Source organism: Hypanus sabinus, chromosome 4 (genome assembly GCF_030144855.1).
Source record: "Hypanus sabinus isolate sHypSab1 chromosome 4, sHypSab1.hap1, whole genome shotgun sequence".
Taxonomy (NCBI): domain Eukaryota; kingdom Metazoa; phylum Chordata; class Chondrichthyes; order Myliobatiformes; family Dasyatidae; genus Hypanus; species Hypanus sabinus.
Window position 1 is genome coordinate 60,483,240 of NC_082709.1, and position 21,650 is coordinate 60,504,889.

A 21,650-nucleotide genomic window follows, 5' to 3' on the forward strand; every position below is an offset into this window, starting at 1 on the left:
TCATCAAGCACCTTTATTGTCGATGGTTGCCCATCTCAGTTTGATGTCCCATTTCCACATGGACATTTCTGTCCATTGCCTCCTTTACTGCTTGATGAGACCAAACTCAGAACACTTCATGTTCTCTCTGGGTAGCCTCCAGCCTGATGGCATGAACCTGATTTCTCTGTCTTCTGGGAATTCCACCCACAACCCCCGCCCCACTTCTCTTCTTTCTGTTCCTATTCTGGTTACCCTCTCATCCCATGTAATCTGTGCTTTGTCTCTGTCTGGTTCTCCTCCTCCCTTTTCTACCATGGTCTGCTGTCCTCTCTCATTAGATTCCTCCTCCACTACCTATCGCCTCCTAATTTCTTCATACTCTCACCCTACCATTCACATTCCCCCTCGCCTGGTTTCACCTATCACCTGCCAACTTGTAATCCTTCCCTGCCTACCACCTTATTCTGGTTTTTACCCCCCCCCCCCCGCTTTGTTTCCAGCCCTGATAGAGGGTCTTAGCTTGAAATGTCGACTTTTTTCACCTCCTTTGATGCTGTCTGACTTGCTGAGTTTCTGCAGCATTTTGTGTGTTGCTTAAGATGACCAGCATCTGCAGAATCTCTTGTGTTTAGGAATTTTAAAATCTTTGAGCTGGTGAGCTGTAATCAATACATGCTAGTTATCATGAGAGATGGATGAATGCATATTGATACAGGAAGGAGTTCCCAATGGCTACCCATTTCACTTCAACTTGCCATTCCTATATTGACGGGCCTGTCTGTGGCCGCCTCTATTGCCATAATGAGACCAAATTCAGGTTGGAGGAACACCATGTCGTATTCTGTCTGGGTAGCCTCCAACCTGATGGCATGAACATAATTTCTCTAACTGCTGGTAATTTCTGACCCCTTCTCTCTTCCATTCCCATCCTACTTCTTCTCCTCACATGTCCATTGCCTTCCTCTGGTCCCCCTCCTCCTTTTGTAGGAGAGGATCCACTGTCCTCTTTTATTATATCCCTTCTTCAGCCCTTTACCTCTTCCACCTGTCACTTCCTAACTTCTTACTTCATCCTTCCACCCTAACCACCCACATTCCCCCTCATCTGGTCTCACCTATCACCAATTCAAGATTCTGCTGATAGTGGAAAAATGTTCATTATGTTCCATTGTTCATTAATTTCCATAGATGCTTCTTGACTTGCTGAGTTATGCCAGCATTTTGTGTGTGTTACTCACCTCTCACCTGCCAGCTTGTACCCTTTCCCCTTTCCCCTCTCGCCATGACCTTATTCTGGCTTCGGCCAGTCCTGATAGGGGTCTTGGCCCAAAACGTAGACTGTTTATTCATTTCCATAGATGTTCCCTGACTTGCTGAGTTCTAGTATTTTGTGTGTGTTTTAAAATTCCTATTCTCATGTCCATTTATATTGACCTGTAAAACTTAAGTCCTGACTGAATAACTCAGCATTCTTCCTTTTGTGACTTTTGTGCATTTTTTGATTGGGAGCTTTACCTTAAAGCTGCCTTTAAGTTTTCAAATTCTCTGTTTGCTACATCTAGACTACAGTGCTGGTAATAAATAGCTCAATGCAACACACAGAAAATGCTGGAGGAACTCAGCAGGTCAGGCAGCATCAATTGAAATGAATAAGCAGTCAATATTTTGGGCCAACACTCTTCATCAGGACTACAAGGTAATAAGTGAGGCCAGCTGAGTGAGGAAGGGAGGAATGAAGTGAGAAGCTGGGAGGTGATGTGGAAAAGTCAAAGGACTGGAGGAGAAGGAATTTGATTGGAGAGGAGAGTGGACCATGGGAGAAAGGGAAGGATGAGAAACACCAGGAGGAGATGATAGGTAGGTGAGGAGAAGAGGTAAAAGGCCAGAGTGGGGAAATGAAGAAGAGGGAAGGAGAAAATGCTGGAAGATGGTGAAACCAATGTTCATGCCATCAGGTTGGAGGCTACCTAGACAGAATATGAGATGTTGTTCTTTAAGTCTGAGAGTGGCCTCATTGTGGTGGAAGAGGAAACTATACATGTGGAATGGGAATAGGGATAGGAATTGAAATGGTTGCCCACTGGGAAATTTCACTTTTTGCGGATAGAGCTGAGGTGCTCAACAAAGCATTGGGTCTCACCAATGTGGAGGAGGCCACATCAGAAGCACCCCAACAGATTTGCGGGTGAAGGGTTGCCTCACCTGGGAGGACTGCTTGAGGCCCTGGATGGAGCTGAGGGGAAAGGTAAATGGGCAGGTGTAGTATTCTTGGCGCTTGCAGGGTTAAGTGCCCAGAAGGAGATTAGAGGGGAGGGATGGACTGGACAAGGGAATCATGGGGGAAGCGATCCCTGTGGAAAGTGAGGGTGGGTGGGGGAGGTAAAATGTGTTTGGTGGTCAAGTTCCGTTGAAGTTGTGGAGAGTGATGTGTTGGATGCAGAGGCTCATGGGGAGATGGGTAAGAACAAGAGAAACTCTATCACTGTTAAGGCAGAGTGGGGGTGAGTGCAGATGTTTCTGAAATGGAGGAGAATTGATTGAGGGGAGCATCACTGGTAGAAGAAGGATTACCCCATTCTTTGAAGAAGGACATGTCCTGGAAAGGAAAGCCTCATCCTGGGAACAGATGCGATGGAGACAAAGGAACTAAGAAACAAGAATGGCATTTTTGCAGGAGACAATATGGGAGGAGGTAATCAGTGGGTTTTTAAATATATCAGTGGTCTGTTTGTCTCCAGAGATGGAGACAGAGAGATTGAGAAAGAGGAGAGAGTTGTCAGAAATAAACTGAGTATACTTAAGGGCAGGTGAAAAGTTAGAGACAAATTTGATGAAATTGACAAGCTCAGTGTGGGTGCACTAAGCAGCATCAATGCAGCTATTAATGTAGCACAGAAAGAGCTGGGGAGCATTACCAGCGAAGGCATGGAACATGGATTGTTCCACATATCCAATGAAAAAGTAGGCAAAGCTGGGGCACGTGAGGTCATGATTACACCTTGACTGTGGAGAAAGTGGATGGAGCCATAAGAGAAACTGTTTAGAGTGAGGACCAGTTCCACCAGACAAAGTATGGTGGTGATGGAGGGGAATTGTTTGGGTCTGTTGTGAAGAAAGAAGTAGAGAGCCTTAAGACCTTCTTGATGGGGGAATAGATGTGTAAAGCTCAATTACTTCATTTGTCACAATTCTTGGTTAAACATTTCTCACCTCGAAAGTGATAGTAGGTGTAGAGATAATTTCAGTACTGCAAGATTTCTGTAGGATCTGGGTTACCGTGAGAGCTTTAAAAATCAAAGACTGCACGAGACAGTGTAGATGTTTTTTTTGTGCCCCCTAGGTAAGAACGTTTTGAAATGTTTTTTTATATATTTATCTGTGTATTTAAATTGTTTGTAATACACTGAAGATCATCTGCAAGATTAGAATTCATAATGAATATAGTTCTACAGTGGCCAGTGAGTAGTTGGAGGGTAGAATGAGTTGGGAAGCAGGGGGTGGGGGCAAAGAGAAATCTACTCTAATTTGTTTGGAATTAAATTTGCTAATTCTTCACAACTGGGAAAATTCTGACTTATAAAGCATACAAGTTGTCATAGACAGTCTTCTTTAGGATGTGGAGTGACTTGATAAAGGTGCACAAGATGATAAGATACAGGTAATGGACAGCTAGAGACCTTCTTCCAGGGCACAAGTGGCTAATTCAAGGGGGGCCATACTCGGTGATTAAAGGGAAGTATATTTGGTGGGGGAAATGTCAGAGGAATGCTTTTTACACAGGGAGTGGTGAGTGTGTGGAATGTACTGCCTAGAGTGGTGGTAGAGCGGATACAGTCAGCCCTCTTTATCCGTGGGTTCTGCATGCACAGATTCAACCAACCGCGGATCGGGAAAATCCAGAAGTTCTCTCTCCAGCACTCATCGTTTTGAGCGTTGATTGCCTTGTGTCTCATTTGGTTCCTACTTTGTTTCTGTAAAAAAAAGACGCCTAAAAAGCAATTAAGTGGTCAAAGCAATTTCTCAAAGGCTAAGAGGGAGCGTAAAGTGCTATCTCTTGCCAAGAAAGTAGAAATCTTAGATCTTTTGGAAAGTGGCATGTCGCTTGCCGAAGTGGTCCTCAGCCCTCAACCTCCACAGATCCTGAATTTAGTATTATTGAGCCTCCTCCAAAGTGTCCTTATTCCCTAAACAATACAGTGTAACAACTATTTACATAGCATTTCCATTATACTAGGTATTATAAATACTGTAATCTAGAAGTATCACTCGTTGTTTGAGTATTGTTCGCCTCGTGTCTCATTCGTTCGCTACTTGTGCTGTGAGCGAGAGGAAGGAGTTTAAAGTTGGTAAGGGATGGCTGGCTAGCTATGTAAAGTGCTACAGCCTCAAAAACTTAAAGATCATGGGAGAATTGGGATTGGCTGATGCTGAGGTGGCGTCAGCATTCCCAGAAGAGCTACGATGGTTGTGTCTGTACTGAACATGTACAGACTTTTTTTTCTTGTCTTTATTCTCTAAACAATACATTATAACAACTATTTACATAGCATTTGCATTGTATTAGGTATTATAAGTAATCTAGAGATGATTTAAAGTATACGGGAGGATGTGTGTAGGTTATATACAAATACTTCGCCATTTTATATAAGGGACTTGAGCATCCATGTTTTTTGGTATCTGCGGGGGGGGGGGGGGTCACAGAACCAATCCCCCATGGATAAGGAAGGCTGACTGTACTTTAGGGTAATTTTAGATACTCTTATAGACACACGGATGCAGTGATTAAAAAGAGTGGAGTATTCTGGTGATCCTTTTAGATGATTGAATCTAGTCGAGATGATTGCATAGGTTGAGAGTTCACACATACTATGGTGTAGCTCACTCAGTGTGTCTTCTGTGATTTACTTCCCGTGCCATTCAGCTGTCAAGTGGGTAAGTTGACTGTTGAGGCTCAGTTGCTCCTTTTAACAGGTTTGATATCGAGGCTACATTTGGCCTCAAATAAGCTCATCTTCATTTATCCATTTAAAAAAAAGTATTTTTTTTCCTTAAAAGGGCATATTTGTTGTGCTTAAGCTTTCTCACTTGAGTTTCCTTTGCCACCCATGCTCTCATATTTGACCAGGAAGTGGTGGCAGCAACCTTTTCATTGGTAATCCTGGTATACTTTTATCATATGCTGTCAGTGTCCCAGTTTTCCAAACATACACATTCCTGTTAGTTCCCTGGTGAGAGGCGGCCTGGCAGATGCTCTGTTTTTTTTTATCAGTTTGCAGAGCTAATGATACTTCCTGATGAAAGTAATGTTGGTAATGATAGCCAAAAATTTTGACCTGCGTAACATGGTATGTTAGAATCTTTTTTATTAGCATTTGGAAGTTGGTAGGGTACAGCTTATCCTTTGTTTTGATTTGTTCTGCTGAAGCTGTTCATTATTTGTTGGAGTTGTGACTTTATAGTTTGGAGTGGTTCATTTGTCTGGGCTGGGTTGACAAAGATGACAGTTCCCTACTCTGTTAAATGATTGCACAATGCTGATGCAAGGCATTTTGAACATGTTTTAATCATCACTTTAGTGGATATCCAATAAAAGAACACAATAATTTGTAACTATATGCTAATAAGTTTTTGTTTATGTAAATCAAAAATATAATTTAACAACATCTAGCTTCATAATTAAACCAACATGACTACCATTTGAGGCAGCATTGATATAAGCACAAATTGCAGCTTAAGTATTTTTCTATCAAGTTTTTCATTTTACCCCACTGGTTCTTGTACTTTAGTGGTCACCAACCTTTTTAAGCCCAAGATCCCCTACCTCAGCCTAGTGAAAGGCAAGATCGACTCCAGATTGATTAGTTGCATGCCGGGGCAGGGGAAAAAAAAGGAAGTAAAACCCCACAACCCGGAAGTAGAAATAATGTATAAACATCATGAGTATTCACCCTTTTTTGCACCGCAGACCGGTTTAATATTGATAATATTCTTGCGGACTGGCCGACGGTGGGGGTGGGAGGTAAACACGATGGGAATACAGCGATACTTGAAGCAGGTTCCTTATGTCCAGTCTATTTTGCAGTTTAGTTTTCGTGGCTCTCGACACTTAGCTCCTGTCCCGCGCTGCTCGCGTTTTTTCTGCTGGAAAAAAAGCTCAACAGGTTCATCTTTAAGTGCAGGGTGTTTGGACTGAAGGTGCCGAAACAGTTTTGAGGGCTTCATTGGCTCATTAGACAGCCTCCGGGCCCGAACTCCAGACTCCCGCCCGCCGCCAGACGTCTTGGCCAGGTGCGGCTGGTTGTGGGTCGGGTGAGAGGACAAAGTCAGGGCCGGAGGTCCCTGTGCTGGGACCACAGCAGTCGTAGTCCAGAGAGAGTGACCGACCGAGTGAGGAGAGCGTTAGGACGCGCACCCGCCACCCCCCCCCCCCCCCCCCCCCCGATTTACTGGCTGACAAAATTTTGTTTCAGTAGAGCGCAGCGCGGTAGCTGCTCTGCTGCTTATGAAACCCCGAGCCTGAATTAGATCGACTGCAAATATTTTAGCACTGGGTTCCCCACGAACATTCAGTGTGCTGAACAGGTTTAGAGGCGGCGTCCATCTGTCCACACTCCATGGTCCAGGCCGGTAGCAACGGCACTTCCTGCCGGCCGTGCGAGGGTGTTACTGCGTTTAGGCGACTGATGACCTCGCATGGGTTCAACAGTGGGCGTGACAGGGAATGAGGGAAGGTGCAGCTGACTTACATCGTTTCCTCGCGGCCCGGTGATTGGGGACCGCTGAAGTACACTGAGTAGTGCGGGGGAGCTACATGCATCCTCACTGGGCAGAAAGAACGGAACTAAAGCCCTGCAACCTGGAAACACTCTCAACAGTATATGTGTATTTAATTTTCTTTTTCTTTTGAGATCTACTGGGAAAATCTCAAAGATTGACCAGTCAATCACGATCGACGAGTTGGCGACCACTATTGTACTTGAATGTGTACATTAGGACTTGTTAAATTCTTCTTTTTCCCATCTCCTATTATTTGTGTACTGTGTCATGCATCATGAATGTGAATGACTTGTTCTGCACAGTTAAATTTCAGTAGCTCAACAAGAACAAAGACTGTTTCATAAAAGATTGTGATGTATGAACTTCAACAAAATAATTGGCACTTTTGGTATATAGGCCTTCCTCAACCAAAACCTTTTGTGATCATCAAAGTAATGAATTTTAGTAGCCAGACAATTGAATTATTCAACCATACTTGACTTCATATTTTGGCAGTGTTTTCTAAAACATCAAAGTTATATTTTCCCAAAAATATCATTTAAAATCAACAATTGTTTTTCATTGTGAAATTAGGAAGTGTTAATATGAAAGTCTTCTTGTTTTCTTCACACTCATATAGACAGGTGTATATTTGCTGTCCTTACCCTTCCTGAAGACAACAATCAGGTCTTTAGCAACACACACAAAATGCTGGGGAACTCAGCAAGTCAGGCAGTGTCTTTGGAAAGGAATAAACAATTTAGAACTGAGACCTTTCGTCTCGAGGAAAGGAAAGAAGAAGAAGCCAGAATAAGAAGTGGTGGTGAGGAGAAGGAATACAATCTGGTAGATGGTGGATGAGACCAGGAGAGGGGGAAGGTGGATGAGTGGGGAAGGGGAGATGAAGTATGAAGGTAGGAAGTGATAGGTGGAAGAGGTAAAAAGCTGAAGAAGCAATCTTATAGGAGAGGACAGTGGATTATGGAAGAAAGGGAATAAGGGGGAGAGCCAGAGGGAAGTGATGGGCAGTTGAGGAAAAGAGAAGAGGTGAGAGAGGAGGCAGAATGGGAAATGGAAAAGGAGATAAGGGAGGAGTAATTAAAGGAAGTTAGAGAAATTGATGTTTGTGCCATCAGGTTGGAGGCTACAAAGATAGAGTATGAGGTATTACTCCTCCAACCTGAGTTTGGTCTCCTCATAACAGCTGAGAAAGCCATGGGCAGATATGTTGGAATGGGAATGGGAGGTTGAATTGTAAAGGGTGGTAACCTGAAGATCCTACCTTTTGTGGTTGATAGAGCAAAGTTGCTCAATCTTAGTCAGGTCTTAATGATGTAAAGGAGGCTGTACCAGGAGCACTGGATATGATAGATGACACCCACAGACTTTCAGATAATTTGTCATCTCACCTGGAAGTACAGTTTGAGGCCCTGAACAGTGGTGAGTGAGGTGGTGTAGGGGCAAGTGTAGCACTTGTCATGCTTGCAGCAATAAGTGTCAGGAGGGAGATGAGTGGACAAAGAAGTCATGTACCTAGCAATCCCGATAGAAAGCAGGGGTGGGGGGGGGGGGGGAGGCAAAGATGTGCTTTTTGGTAGGATCTCACTGGAAATGGCGGAAGTTACAGAGAATGATTTGGTGCATATAGAGATTTGTGGGGGTGGAAGTGACATTGTGGGAAGTTGTATAGTCAAGATAACTTTGAGAGTCAGTAGATTTGTAAAAGATAATGGTGGATAATTTGTTTCCAGCTATAGAGGCAGATTGAGAAAGGGGAGAGAGATGTTAAGAGATGGACTAAACAAATTTGAGTGCACAGAGGAAGTTTAGCTGATGTTGAGTGAGAGATTGTTTTTGCAGCTTCATTCAATTAGGTGACCTATTTATTTTTCCCCAGTAAATTGACTCATTACCACCTGTTATGCATCCAAAAACATTACTGCTGTCAGAGATGGCATTGGAGCATTGCTTAGCTGCAGAGTCATTTATTTCGAGAGTACCGCAAGGGCCAAGGAAGCAATGTTGAGGCGTACCTGTATTGATGGTTGGTGAGGAGGGGACCTTGTTACCGATCTTCATAGAGATCCGCAGATGAGGAAGTTCAGTATCCAGTTACACTGGGAGGTACTTGGCATTGGAGAAACAACATTTTGCAGACAGCTAGCAGAAACGGTTTCATGCTTGGGATTTGACCTTTTTAATTTTTGACCAGTTTAGAGATGTCATTCTATCTTCTTAATTTGATGAGCAAATAGTCTGGTAAATTTTGCAGTTTGTAATGTACTTATTTGGTGGATGGTCAACATGAACGGTGTTTCATTGCTAATTACAAGGCTGCCAAACCTTGTCAGGGTTTTTGAACTTGTGTGATCCAAAGCTATTTCAAGTGCATAGCAAAGTAATTCTATTTGAATAGACCCGATGAGGGGGTGAAAAGAAAGCTATTAAGTACAAATTGAATACCCCTTATCCAAAATGCTTGGGGCAGGAAGTGCTTTGGATTGAATTTTTTTGGATTTTGGAATATATGATGACATAGCTTGGGATCACTATCATATCTGACTTTGAATTTATGCATATATATGTAATTGCAAAGAAAGCTCAACAGTGCCTCTATTTCCTTAGGTGTCTGCAGAGATCTGGCATGACACCAAAAAAATTTGACGAAGTTCTATAGGTGTATGGTGGACAGTGTATTGACTGGCTGCTTCATAGTCTGGTATGGGAATACCAATCCTTTGAATGGAAAATCCTACTAAAGGTAGACGATTTGGTTCAGTACATCACAGGTTGTCAAGCCCTCCCAGCCATTGAGCACAACTACATAAAATGCTGTTATAGGAAGGTGGCATCCATCATCAAAGATCCTCAACGCCCAGGCCATGCTCTTTTCTTGCTGCTGCCGTCAGGTAGAAGGTATGCCAGCCTCAGGACTTATACCACCAGCTTCAAGAACAGTTACTACCACTCAGCTATTAGGTTCTTAAACAAAAAGGGATAATTACGCTCTTCTGTTAAGATGTTGCCACAACCAACGATCTCACTTTAAGGACTCCTTCTGTTGTTATTTCATATTCTTGTTATTTATTCTTATTTAATTATGTTTGCATTTCTACAGTTTGTTGTCTTCTATGCTCTACTTGATCTTCATTGATCTTGTTATAGTTACTATCCTGTAGGTTTGCTGAGTATGCCTACAAGAAAAAGAATCTCAGGGTTTTATGTGGTGACATATATATACTCTGATAATAAAATTTACTTTGAACTTTATTGGTAAGCACTCTTTGTCTTTCACTTGTTCATCATACATGTACTGATGTAGCCATTCAGTTCTTGGTAAATTTATCAATGAATATTTCTGCTGCTTTGTGATCTGCAGACACATTATCACCAGAAAATTTCAAAAATTTAATGCCGTGCCTTTTAAATTTCTGCAACCGGCCTGTTGAATATTTAGTTACCTTCAATTTTCAGTTCATCGTGGATAGGTTTTTGCTTGTTTCATGATTAGCATACCATTCAGCAGCATATGTTCACACCGACATTGATGAATCCATTTTTTCAGTACACAATCAAGATCTTCATTCTTCACCATATGTAGTGCTTTTCTATTTTTCATGAACTTATTTGCATTACATATGTGAGGTCACTTCTCAAAATTGTCTGTGGTGTGCAGAAACCTGTCAGCACTCAAAAAAATTTCAAATTTTGTAATTTTGAATAAGGAGTACTCGACCTGTATTTATATTTAAAAAATTATAGCCTCTGGAAAAGGATGGGTATAAGTGTTGCAGAAAAATAATTGGTTGCAAATGTTATCCATCATCCAGCAAAGTTGTGATAAGATAGTGTTCCTTTCACAGATACTACTTAATGGTTACTATTTTTATGACTTCTTTCCAAGTCATCAAGAACTAAGTTGTAATTCCATAGTCATCAGTTGTGAGGTATTTCCTTGGTAATAGTTTATGTGTGTTTGCTCATGTTTCGAATAGTTATTGTGTATCTTTAGTGTTGTTTAATTGGGTGTACACCAGGATGCCCTTTGTACATGCTTATAACAGTTTTATATCGATCCAGCTTTTATTTCCAAAGATGGTGTTGAAAACATTCTTCAGATGCATAGTGGAGACTATCCTGACAAGCTGCATCACTGCTTGGTACAGAAACTGCTTTGCAGCAAACAGGAGTGTTGCATAACGGGTAGTCAAAATGGCCCAGTGCATCACCGGCACCAGTCTGCCTGCCATCAAGGATGTAGATAAATAAAAGTGCTGGAAAATGGCCAGTAACATCATGAAGGATTGCACTCACCCAGCTTATGGATTGTTTGTCCCACTCCCATCAGGGAGGAGACTGCTTAGCATCCACGCCAGGACCACCAGACTCAAAAGCAATTACTTTCCCCAAGCAGTAAGATTGATCAACACTTCCACCCACTAATTCCTCCACTACTTTATTATCAGTCACTGTATAAGGTGCACAGTCAACCTATTTATATATATTTATTGTGTTGTTTTTAATTATTATTATGTTCTTTTGTGTTTTGTTTCATTGCATCGCATCCAGGGTTAACAATTTTTTTTGTTCTCCCTTACACTTGTGTACAGGATATGACATTAAACAATCTTGAATTTGTTCTTTATAAGGTGCATGTTTATGTTTTAATATGCTGGGGCATTTGAAATTTACTCTGGCTGTTGCAAAGTAATTGCAGCATGAGTGTACTTTGATTATGGACAAATAATACTCATTTTTATTGGCGTGAGGGTGGAGATAATGGGAACAGCTTGCAGATGCAGATTGTGATGACCGTGTCACTCAAAGATTTATCTGTCTGTTCGAAATTAAAATGTATGGGCAATAGTCTGTGAGGTTGCTGACAGATCATTATTTGAATCCTTGACTTGCAACAGGTTCACTTTAAATCTACAGTGCTGAAACTTTATACCAAAAGGGAAATTTGTTGAACTGTTTTGATTAACTGCCTGTGTGCTCATTGAATGAATGTCAGTCTTCTATTATGAATGTGCTGAATTTGTGTAAAGTAAACAGCTACACCCCATGACTTGTTTTAAGGTTTTGTTGTGTAAAGTAACCCTTTTAACAAGGAATTAAGGGAGACTGATGGAAAGGATCATGAGAGGCAGGAACCTAAATTATTACTAAAAGGCAACTAATCAAAACAGTATTGTCTTTGAAGATGGCAGTGTATGCATTCCTTGAGGGTGCTTTGTAATGCTGGTGATTTTATGTGAGGTTTGCATATCTTGATGTGATCCTGAAAGAATGCTGGTGGTTGAACAGACTCCTTTTGTAATGTGACTTTCAGACATGGCAGTCTCCACAGCTGACTCACAAAGGACCAGCTTTATAAGAATGTAACATTTCTCCAAATGAGACCATATAGCCTTGCATTTTATTGACCTTTCTCAGAACTGAGAATGCCAAAGCACAGCCATTATCTCTTATGACATTGCTGACTGTACAGGCCAAGAATGCTGACTCTCTAATAAATAGACATTTCTATTTATTGTTGTAGAACCCTGAGCTGGTCGTGTCATGGGTTAGCTAAATGGTCAATTTTTACTTGATGTTATGGCACCTGTTTAGTGCACATTCAGTTAAATGCAGAGAAGCTTGTCCATCAAAAGCTGGCCTTTACACAATTAACATTTGTTGACAAATAACTTTACACCAATTTCCTGCTGATTATCGAACTGTACATTACATACACCTGACCTTACAGTTTTATTAAGCAGCCTGGTCAAATGGCAGTTTTGTGATCAGAGTTATCCTAGCCTTCATGTGATAAATATGAGGATTTTTGCTGATAACTGAAGTATTGACCTAAGTGTTTAGATTGCAACATTTTATATTAAAAGTATATGTATTATAATCCACAATCTCCAATGGGATCCTACAACCAGTTGTATTCTTAACCCCCCCCCCCCAGCTTTTCACAGAGATCACTCCCTTCGTGGTTCCCACATCCATTTGTCCCTCCCCATTAATCTCCCTCTCAACATTTATCCCTGCAAGTGGCCAAAGTGCTACACCTCCTTCCTCATCTCAATTCAGGGTTCCAAACAGACTTTCCAGGTGAGGCAACACTTAATTTGTGAATCTGCTGGGGTTGTCCATTATATCCAGTGCTGCTGATGAAGCTTCCTGTATATTAGTGAGATCCGTCATAAATTGAGAGACTGCTTTGACAAGCTCCTTCCATCAAAAATGGAACTTCTGATGACCAAATGTTTTAATTTCGATTCCTGTTCTGACTTTTCGGTCCATGGCCTTTTCATGCCACGATGAGGCCACGCTCAGGGTGGAGGAGTAAAACCTTATATTCTGTCTGCGTAGCCTCCAATCTGATAGCATGAATAGCAATTTCTCCTTCTAGTTAAAAAATTATCTCTTCCCCCTTCTATTCTCCACTCTGGCCTCTTACCTCTTCTCACCTGCCCATCACCTCCCCTTGGGGCCCCTTTCTTCTATGGTCCCCTCTCCTCTCCTATCAGCTTCCTTGCTTTCCAGCCATTTACTTTTCCTTCCCACCTGATTTCACCTATTACCTTCTTGCTATTCCCCTCCTTCCCCACCCCCCCATCTTTTTATTCTGGCTTCTTCTCCCTTCTTTTCCAGTCCTGAAGAAGGGTCTCGGCGTGAAACATTGACTGTTTATTCGTTTCTATAGATGCTGCTTCACCTGCTGAGGTCTTCCAACATTTTGTGTGTTATTTAAAATATTGTATGCCATATTGTATCTGGAATGAATAATGGTGCTTTATGAACCCACCTTCAAGGATTCTTCAACTCATGTTCTTGGTATTTTTACTTAATAATTACAATTTTTTTCTCTACTTTGTATTTGCAGTTTGATTTTTGCACATTGGTTGTGTGGGGTTTTCATTGATTCTCTTGATTTTTTTTCTATTTACTGTGAATGCCCAGAAGAAAATAAATATCAGAGTACGAAAACCCCATGGTGACATGAGTGGTGACATGTATATAGTTCGTTAATAAATTTACTTTGAAAATGTTGATAGTTTTGAAAACTGTGAATATCCTACTCCTACAGAATGCAAACTAAAGCACTTTAGCTCTTAATAGGTTGAATATAATTTCATTATGACTAAAGAGAGCAATGTGATTTGGTCTTGCACATATTGCCAGTAACAAATTTATATCTGAATATATACCACATCATTCATAAAATATCAGTGACCAACAAAAATAATTATGGAACTTTTAGCTTTTGTATGTGGGACAATAATCTAAGAAACATTCCAGATTTGTTGTTAAAGCGCTGTAACTCTGAGATAAGATCTGTGCAAATTGTCAAAATGTTAAAAATGAAAGATGTTTGCAAGTTTTACTGAAATCAGATATTTGAATTGTTTGCTTGCTAAGTTAAGGAACAGCCATTGCTATTTTGGATCCCTGATCTAGTAATGTCGTGGGTTATTTAAATTTCAGTTAATGATTGTCCAATGACAGTAACAGATAGGATGTTGTTTTGCAGCAAAGAATCATTGCATAATTCATGTCACCTGGTTTATTAATATGTTGGGAAAAGGTCAAGCCAGTGGCTGTACTTATTAGGAGTTTGAGGAGATTTGGTAGTCATCGAAGAAGCTTGCTAGAATCTACAGATGTATTGTGGAGAACATTCTGACTAGTTGCAACACTACCTGGCATGGAGGCTCCAATGCATAGGATCAAAACAAGTTGTTTCAGGTTATATGGTTGTAGACTCAACTAACTCCCATCATGACCACAAGCCATCAAGAACATTATCAAAAGGTGGTGAGGACGCTTACCATCCAGGACCTCTATTACCATTAGGGTGGAGGTACAGGAGCCTGAAGATGCGCACTCATTGTTTTAGGAACAGCTTCCTCCTCTCTACCACCAGATTTCTGAATGCTCCATGCGCATTATCTTACTATTTGTTCTCTTTTTGCACTCTTTATTTTAACATATTTTGTTCTGTAATTCAGTTTTTTTAATGTATTGCAATGTACTGCTACACAGTAAGATGCTTATGCCTGAACAGTGTTGTTGAAGCTCAGTGTATCCAGCGGATATCACAATTTCTTCACCTGCTTGCAACCTGTAAAGACTCTGTTCTATTTCCCATTTTCTCTGCTTGTGTTCTACCTACTCTGAGTCTTCCCTCACCGGTTCCAGAGGCTGACATTTTTCTTTTTCTTTAGCAGTGACTTCCTCTGGCACAGTTGATGAGTCTTTGTTTTCTGACCTCTGTACTCATTTTCTCAACTGCAGATAGAACAAAGATGGGTTTGCTCTAGTCCTTTCCTTGGACCATGCAGCTTGCACATTCAATGATCATTCTCATTTTTACTATTTCCAATAGGCCACATCTTTCATCCCTTCCTTCTTGCCTTTAGTATTGCAAAGCTGTGCTGAACATGTCCCTACCTTAGAACTACCTAGCCTTTAAACATAGCTCTCTATTTTTCTAGGCTCCACATAGCCATGCAGGAGTCTCTTAAAAGACCCTATCATTTCCGCCTCATCCACCGCCGCTGGCAGCCCATTCCAGGCACTCACCACTCTCTACATAAAAAAAAACACCCCTGACATCTCCTCTATACCTACTTCCAAGCACCTTAAAACAATGCCCTCTTGTGCTAGCCACTGCAACCCTGGGGAAAAGCCTCTGGCTATCCACATGATCAACGCCTCTCATTATCTTGTGCATCTTTATCAGGTCACCTCATCCTCTGTCACACCAAGGAGAAAAGGCTGAGTTCACTCAACCTAGTCTCTTAAGGTATACTCCCCAATCCAGGCAACATTCTTGTAAATCTCCTCCTCATCTTTCCATGGTTTCCACGTCCTTCCTTTAGTGAGACAACCAGAACTGAGCACAGTACTCCAAATGGGGTCTGACCAGGGTCCTAAATAGCTGTAACATTACCTCTCGGCTCTTAAACTCGATCCCCCGATTGATGAAGGCCAATGCACTGTATGCCTTTTTAACCCAGAGTCAACCTGCGTAGCAGCTTTGAGTGTCCTATGGACTCGGACCCCAAGACCCCTCTGATCCTTCACACTGCCAAGAGTCTTACCATTAATGCTATATTCTGCCATCATATTTGACCTACCAAAATGAACCACTTCACACTTATCTGGGTTGAACTCCATCTGCCACTTCTCAGCCCAGTTTTGTATCCTATCAATGTTCCGTTGTAACCTCTGATAGCCCTGCACACTATCCACAACACCTCCCACCTTTCTGTCATCAGCAAATTTACAAATTTTCTCATGGCACCTTGGCATGCAACATCTGCCTTTTGGTTTGTTATTGTCAAGTTTCAAGGTACGGTGAAAAACTTGTCCTGCATACTATTCACGGGCCACTTTATTACAACAATACATTGAGATAGTACAAGTATGCAGAATGAAGTATTACAGAAACAGAGAGAGTGCAGTGCAGGTAATCAAAAAGGTGCAAGGTCATAACATGATGTATTTTGAGGTTAAGAGTCCCATCTTCATGTACTAGGGAACTGTTCAGTAAGTCTATAAATGTTGGATAAAAGCTGTCCGATGGAAGCGGAGAGAAGAGAGAATGACTGGGGTATGTAAACAGCTAGGTTATTCTTGGTAGTGAGAACTGTAGACAGGGTCATTGAAAGGGAGGCTGGTTTCTGTGATGTGCTGAGCTGTGTCCACAAGCCTTTGCAGTTCTTTGCAATCATAGGCAGAGCAGTTGCTTTATTAAGCTGTGATGCATAGTAATAGGATGCTTTCTATGGTGCATTGATTGAAGACTGATAAGGTAGAGAGGTGTCAAATGGGACATTCTAAATTTCTTTAGCCTCCCAAGCAAGTAAAGACACTATTGAGCTTTGTTGGCCCTGAAATTGACATGGTTAGACTTGGATTTGGAGTATTGTGTGCAGTTTTGGTCACCTAATTACAGGGAGGATATTGATAAGGTTGAAAGATTGCAGAGAAGGTTTACAAGGATGTTTCCAGGACTTGAGAAACTGAGTTACAGGGAAAGGTTGAATAGGTTAGGACTTTATTCCTTGGAGCGTAGAAGAATGAGGGGAGATTTGATAGAGATATATAAAATTAAGACAGGTATAGATAGAGTGAATGCAAGCTGGCTTTTTCCACTGAGGCAAATACGAGGAAATCTGCAGATGCTGGAAATTCAAGCAAGACACACAAAATGCTGGTGGAACGCAGCAGACCAGGCAGCATCTATATGGAGAAGCAATGTCGACGTTTTGGGCCGAGACCCTTCGTCCTGACGTCAACATTGCTTCTCCCTATGGATGCTGCCTGGCCTGCTGCGTTCCACCAGCATTTTGTGTGTTTTTCCACTGGGGCAAGGGGAGAAAAAATCCAGAAGACATGGGTTAAGGGTGAAGGGGGAAAAGTTTAAAGGGAACATTGGTGGGGGGGGGGGGGTTTCCTCATACAGAGTGGTGGGAGTATGGAATGAGCTGCCAGATGAAGAGATAACTGAGTTTTGGACGCATATAAGGAGACCGGTAGAAATAGGTCCCTCGCATAACTGGGAATCAGCATAATCCGAATACGCATATAATGAGGATAGGGTGTACTGTGTTCAGTTCTGGTCACCTCATTACAGGAAGGATATGAATACTATAGAGAGAGACCAGAGGAAATTTACAAGGATGTTGTCTGGATTGGAGAGCAACTCGAGGTGGTACTGATGGATCTTTGGTTGCTTTGGAGGTAGGTGAGTTTTTAACTCTTCATGGTCAGGAACACAAAGAGCCTATTCCACTATTTCCCACTCCTTTTTCCACTGCCCCTGTTTTCCCCTTCCCTCTGCCCCCACCCCTACTCTCTGTAATTGATAATTGATACTGAGATTGATAATTGATTGTTACCTCATCGTCCTTCATGGGGATTTGGTATGATGGCTTTGATTTATTATAACAAAGGTAGCTTATTGCTTAGCACAATGCTTTACAGTACCAGTGACCCAGGTTCACTTCCCATCACTGACTGTAAGGAGTTTGTACGTTTCTCCTGTAACTGAGTGGGATTTCCTCCGGGTGCTCTGGTTTCCTCGCGATGGTTAGTAAATTAATTGGGCATTGTAAATTGTACTGTATCTTAAGAAAACAATGAAAACAAGAAACAAGAGGCTATGCTTAAAAATTGTTTAGTTAGCTGAGAATTGCATTGAAATATCATGTGGCCATGAAAGGCAATGGATCAATGTTAGCTGCCCTGTAATGATTTTGATTTGCAAGCTTTTGCGTTGTTCAAAAATATTTCATTATGTATATTTTTCATTAGGAATTTGAGGAGATTTGGTATGTCACCAAAAACCCTCACAAATTTCTATAGATGTACCATGGAGAGTATTCTAACTGGCTGCATCATTTTCTGGTATGGGTATGGGGATGGGGGCTACTGCACAGAATCGAAGTAATCTGTAGTGAGTTGTAAAGTTAATGAGCTCCATCATAGGCCTCTGTAGTATCCAGAATATCTTTATGGAGCAGTACCTCAACAAAGTGCATCCATCATTAAGGACCCCCATCACCCAGGGCATGCCCTCTTCTCATTACTACTCGGAAAGAGGTATAAAAGCCTGACGACACACATGTAATGATTCAGGAATAGCTTGTCAGCTTCTTCTCCTCTGATTTCTGAATGGACATTGAACCCATGAACTACCTCACTACTTTTTAATTTTTTTGGACTGTTCTTTTAATTTAGCTATTATATACATGCACTGTAATTAGATTTTCCTGTCTCTATTACTATGTATTGCATTGTACTTCTGTGGTAAATTTAACAAATATCATGATGTACCTGTACTGGTGATATTAAATCTGATTCTGATCTAACAAAATCTCCTTCCTGGTTCTATTCAGCTTCAGGTTTATACCATTAACCCTATTGCAGTGCTTGTAAATTTGGACTATTTACACCAGCCCAAGTCAAAACCATTGACATAACCACTAAAGAAAACCTTTGCAGACCCATGCAAATCCATTATAACTAGTTTTTTCTCACTCTGAATTGCATAATGTTAAATTGTTTTATTTGTGTTAATATGACAATGTTTCAAGATGTTCTTTACGATGCATTATTTTGTTTACTCATGACCTCTGCATCTTGAGGGAAGATCCAGATTGAATTGAGTTTTACTTTGTAACTGCTTCATTGCTGTTATGTCCTAAAGAGCAGAAAAATGTACTCTTGATATCTTAAGATTGTTTTTACTCAAATAATTACCCCCATCTTTGCTGGATGGATATGGAGCTGATGGTGTTGATGTACAAGTATGAATTCTTGAAAATATTTAGTATGTGGACAAACAATATTTCTACAGTAAATCTTTTCGGAATCGCATTGATCCTCATTGGTGTTCAGCTTTAAAGTAGGGTGATGCTGCAGCTTTTTTGCTGATATTTTGCATTGATTGTTCTGACAGAGTGCATGATGCAGCGAGAAGTGAACGATTCTATTGGGATCAGCATACTTTGTGCTGCTGCTGCAGAGACACGGCAACGGGTAGAATTCCGTGGATGTTGCTGACATACAGAAACTGAAATTTAGTGCTTAAAATTGGCATTCTTTCAAGCATGTTTGCAGTTTTATTTGAGCAATTGTTGTTTGTTAGTTGTGCCATTAATAAGAAGAGGCACTGGCTGAATAATTTATCAGCCAGCAAAGGCTTTTATGCCTCGATTTTTGTTTTGGAATTTTGAAAGTGCTAGTCTGAAAATCTAATTGTGTAAATGACATGCATTGCATATTTATTGTCACCATTATCTTTGCTTCATTTTGATGAGTTTCAGTCATTTGAGGCTGTGGTGTTAAATTGCGGTCAATGTTACCTCCTGATAACATCTGATTAAGTGATTATAATGTTTTATCTTTTAATTCATTGCCTAAAGTCAAGCCTTTGTTGAATTAAACAAAATAAATGATTGAACACCTTATCTAGTTCTTGAATATATCCAAATCACTTCCTACTTATTGCATCATTTTGAAATGCTGCACATCTACTATACAACAGCTTCGCGTAATAAAATTGCACAATTAAATAGTGTTTTTGAAATAAATAATAGGGAACAGAGGAAAGTAGTTAAATTTTCTTTCAGAAAATGGTATATTATAGTTTTTGAATTTGAAGATGTTCTCAGCTGAGAAGCTACATCTCTGTTCATATAATTTAACAGTACTGCACTGAAGTTCTGTTCAACGTTGTGTGTTTTGGTTCTGGAATCTGAGCACTTCATCTTCAAGCAGTGACTGCTGCAATATCAAATCAACACTGCCTGGCACTTTGAACATTGTTTTAAAAACAAAACCTGAAAAATGGCTTGAAGTCTGGCAGTGCCTACAGAGACAAAAGCCTCCCCCCCCCAGTATATTATTCATGATATATACAGTAAAAAAAGATGTCTTTTTTGCTGTGCACTGTTCTGTCAGTTTGGTGCATCCTCTTACAATGAGTCAGTGCCAAATGCTTCCTTCTCAAGCAATTTCTCCATGATACCTTTGATAGTCTGTGGTTCTTCCTCTCAGAGCCTTTGTGGTTACTGCACCGGCCATTAATACGTATCTCAAGGTAGGGTCTTGCACTTTGGGATGTGCCATTTGGCAGCATTCATTTGTGGACACTTTCTTAAACTAGAAGTTCAAGTTTTGGGCAGACCAAAGTGAGTCGTTCAATCAGTTGAGTTTACAATGGCAGGTGATCATTGTCTTATTATGCTTCCATGGGAACAGCATGTGGATCAGATTTTTGAGTTACGTAGAGGCTTGGCTTAAATTTCAACAAGGACCTGCAACTCTCTTTGTGGTGAATGCATGGTTCATGAGATGGGTAGTGATCTTGCCTGCACTGCAGTAAAATTTATTTGTAGTCTGCAGTGGGACTGAGAACCCGACTGTGAATGCTGATGAAAAGATTCCCTCACTATTGGTCAAGTGAGATCGTGGTTCTTGTTTGAGAGTTTGCACACAGATGTTTTGCCAAATGACTTTAATGGTCTGCTCAGAGAGTCATAGAACACTACAGCACAGAAACAGGCCCTTTGGCCCATCTAGTCCATGTCTAACCATTAATCTGCCTCATCCCAACAATTTGCCCAGACCAGAGCCTCTATATGCCTCCCATCCATATATCCATCTAAATTTCTCTGAAATGTTCAAATCAAGCCTGCAAAAACCACTTGTGCTGGCAGTTCTCTCTACACTGTCATCACTCTCTGAGTGAAGAAGTTCCCTCTCATGTTCCCATTAAACATTTCACCTTTCACCCGTAACTCATGACCTCCAGTTATTGTTTCACCCAACCTCAGTGGAAAAAGCCTGCTTGCATTTACACTATCTATACCTCTCATAATTTTATATACCTCTATCAAATCTTCTCTCAGTCTTCTATGTTCCAGGAAATAAAGTCCTAACCTAGTTGACCTTTCCCTCTAACTCAAGTCCTCAAGTTCTGGCAACATCCTTGTAAATTTTCTCTGCATTTTCTCAGTTTTATTTACATCTTTCCTCTAGGTAGGTGACCAAAACTGTAGACAATACTTGAAATTATGTTTCACCAATGTCTTATACAATTTCAACATAACATCCCAACTCCTTTACTCAGTACTTCAATTTATGAAGGGCATTGTGCCATAAGCTTTTTTATGACCGTCTATCTATGATGCCACTTTCAAGGAATTATGGATCTGTATTGTAAAGATTCATCTACACATTTCTCAGTGACCTACTGCTCACCATGTAAGACCTACCCTTATAAGTACAACACCTCACACTTATCTGTATTAAATTTCATCTGCCATTTTCCAGCCCATTTTTACAGTTTGTCTAGATTGTGCTGCGAACTGTGGTCTTCTTCCCTGTCCCTTACACCCTGAAAC

General features: G+C 41.0%; 1 protein-coding gene across 2 annotated transcripts in view; it reads left to right on the forward strand.

The window, feature by feature from the left end:
- The window catches only part of LOC132392808 (disco-interacting protein 2 homolog A-like), a 264,557-nt gene that overhangs the window by 99,553 nt on the left and 143,354 nt on the right, over positions 1-21,650 (forward strand). The window lies entirely within an intron of this gene.